General features: G+C 36.1%; 1 non-coding gene across 1 annotated transcript; it reads right to left on the bottom strand.

The window, feature by feature from the left end:
• Positions 1-2,518: 2,518 nt before the first annotated feature.
• On the bottom strand, positions 2,519-2,624 carry LOC128247726 (U6 spliceosomal RNA). The gene has a single exon (XR_008264088.1). It is a non-coding gene; the product is annotated as a U6 spliceosomal RNA (small nuclear RNA).
• Positions 2,625-3,388: the final 764 nt, after the last annotated feature.

Genomic DNA, 3,388 nt, shown 5'->3' with positions numbered 1-3,388 from the left:
ATATATATATATATATATATATATATATATATACAGAAGGAGAGAGAGAAAGACGCACACAGACATTTACATATACATTTATACACACATATATTTATACACATACAAACATATACATAGACATATACGTGTATGTAATCGTCTCTGTGTGTGTGTCTGTGTGTGTGTGTATCTAGTTTCCTTCCTGAATAAATTTTATAGATTAGTGTATGGCTGACTTCCCTAAGAACTGTCAATTAATGACAAGCCGTCAAAAGCAAAAGTATGCGAAATAAGCACTCCACTATGGTGCTAGCCTAATTCATCACTTCTTTAGAAGCAAATGATCTGTGCTATTTATTGGAAAACGAACTAGGTACATCTCTTTGAGGAGCAGTCAATAAATCGTGAAAGGATCTATTAGTAGACACCCTGTCACTTATTTCTGCACATCAATGGTAAAGGATACATGTGTTTTACAGTCTTAAAAACTATTGAACTATTGAACCCACGCTGAAACATAATAATATTCAAATTTATTTAAATTCATCTTATTTACACTGTTTAGTGAACACATACATACACACATACACATACATACACACGCACTCATACACACACACATATACTCACACATACACGCACGCATGGATGAGTGAGTGCCTTTGTGTATGTAATATGTTTATCGTTTAAAAACAGACTTGCATTTTAATTGCATAGACTATATTGTGTGCATACCTGCGAAAGCAAAAATGGGATTAATCTACCCGTAATGGTTTTGTACAACTCATCAGGTACGGTTGAGTGCATTCGTCAACTCGTTGGTAAAATTAATGGATAACAGCTGAAAGATTTAAACGCCACTCAGCTGGGCACAGTATTCTATATTGTTTTATGTTGTCGTGAGATTTTCATTACAGACTTGGAGTGTTTGTTTCAATTTTATAGGAAAGATACTCCCCGAAAGCTTGAAATATCATCCATTAATTTTTGTTCCGCTAGTTTTTGTTCTCTGAGAGCGCACAACGGTTCCTCACTTAGTCGGTGTTACGACTTTATGTCTATGTAAATTTTATCAAACGAAGAAGTTGGATCCCAAATATATCTCAAAGAAAATATGGTATATTCATTATAAGTTTCTCTCGAGACACAATAGATATTACAATGAGTATTCATTTCAACAGCCACCGTTGGAATAAAGACATTCACTTATTTAACAACACTACATACATACATACATACATACATACATACATACATATATACATACATACATACATACATACATACATACATGCCTCACCACGCACTGAAAAAATAGACGTCAAAAGACGCTATTACCACCATAACTTCTCCGAGAATAACACAGCACAACATAATGGAGAATCTATGGTGGTAATAGTGTCTTTTGACGTCTATTTTTTCAGTTTCCGTCTACTAAATCCATTGACAATGCTTTGGTTAGCCCGAGGCTACAGTAGGAGACACCTGCCCTAGGTGCCATGCAGTGGGACTCAACCCGGAGCCATGTGATTAGGAAACAAGCTTCTTACCACACAGCCCCACCTGCATATATATATACATATATATATATATATATATATATATATATATATATATATATATATATATATATATATATATATATGTGTGTATGTATGTGTGTGTGTGTACACACGCGTATGTATATTTATATATATACGTATGTATGTATCTATCTATATATATATATATATATATATAGATTCATGCGCTCGTGTGTGAGAGAGTGTGTGAGTGTGTGTGTGTGTGTGTGTGTGTGTGTGTGTACATGATTCATAATTCAAAATGATATAAGCACAGCCACAGGTTGATGAAGTTTATTCTTCGCTAACAATTGAAATAATGTCTAATAAACCGGAAATACACCTCCTGCTGATTATAATACCGGACTATTGTATTCTGCGAATGTTATTCATAATTTCCGTAGATCAGTAAAATAAAGAAATCTAACGTTTGAAATTGTATTTGTTTTTTCTTTTTTCTTTTTTGTTTCGTAATTGTTGTTCAAGTAAATTGACTTCCGGCAACACACCAATACTAGTTTCTCTGAAGTAAACCAAATATCTTTTAGAGAGAAGCATAAAATGAGTAATTTCTCCACGATCCGTAAAATACGCTAATTTTTATTTTACGTCAATTATTTTTAATTATATTCTTAATTTTCACTCATTAAATATATTGAATTCAAATTTTGGTACAAGGCCTGTCTTTGGACAGACGAAATGTCGCTAATCATTTTGTCCGGCATGCTACCAGCGATTCTACCAGCTCGCCGCCTTCACAAGTGTACAATATTGATTTCATATTTTGGCACAAGGCCAGCAATTTCAGACGAGGAGTTAAGTCGATTACAGCGACCCCAGTGCCCAACTGGTACTTACTTCATTGACCTCGAAAGGACGAAAGGCAAAGTCGACCTTGGTGTGATTGGATCTCGCAATGCCATACGAAATGCCGCTAATCATTTTGCCCAGCGTGCTAATGATTCTGCCAGCTCACCGCCTGGGAACGCTTCATGAATTTGCGTGTCACCTTTGCGCGGATGTCATGCTAATCTTTCTCTATCGTTTCAGTATTAGTATATGTACTACTGAAACTGGTACAACAAGTGTACAATAGAGTACGTTTATGATAGGTTCATCACTACTTACACAGCTTTATCTCCCGTACAGCTTTATCTTATTAGAGTAGTCTTATCTTCAGCATACAGTTACTTCTAAGTAGATTTATAATGTTTCATTTCTTTTAGTGGCTTAAGCCATTGGACTTGGGCTATGCTTGAAAAAATCCACCACAGTTCTTTTTTTTTTTCTCTTAAGTCAGGTACTTATTCTGTCGGTCTCTTTGACGAACTGCAAAGTTATGGGTACGTAAGCAAAGCAACACTGATTGTTACGAGGTAAGTGTAGGGACTTACGCGAACACAAAGATACACACTCATACACACACACACACACACACACACACACACACACACACACACACACACACACACACACTCACACACACACGAATATAGCAGGCTTTCACACATTCTCCGTCAACCAGATTCCCTCACAAGGCACTGGTCGGCCCGAGGTTATAGTAGAAGACACACCAGAACTGAACGTGAAACCATGTGGCGGTTGCAAAGCGAGTGTCTAGACCACACAGACATACCTGTGCCTACAAAGCATACATATGTGTGTGTGTGTGTATATATATATATATATATATTTGTGTATATATATATATATAACTGGACACTATTCAATTTTTTTTCTCCGTGTTTTTCTCCTTGTCTCCGTATTCTTTCTGTTGAAGAGCGTAGCTCGAAACGTCAAAGACTTTCCGTATTCCCGAGCGTCATACTAATACATCCTTTTGT

This window comes from Octopus bimaculoides, chromosome 4 (assembly GCF_001194135.2).
Source record: "Octopus bimaculoides isolate UCB-OBI-ISO-001 chromosome 4, ASM119413v2, whole genome shotgun sequence".
NCBI lineage: Eukaryota > Metazoa > Mollusca > Cephalopoda > Octopoda > Octopodidae > Octopus > Octopus bimaculoides.
This window is presented reverse-complemented; position numbering and strand designations above follow the sequence as displayed.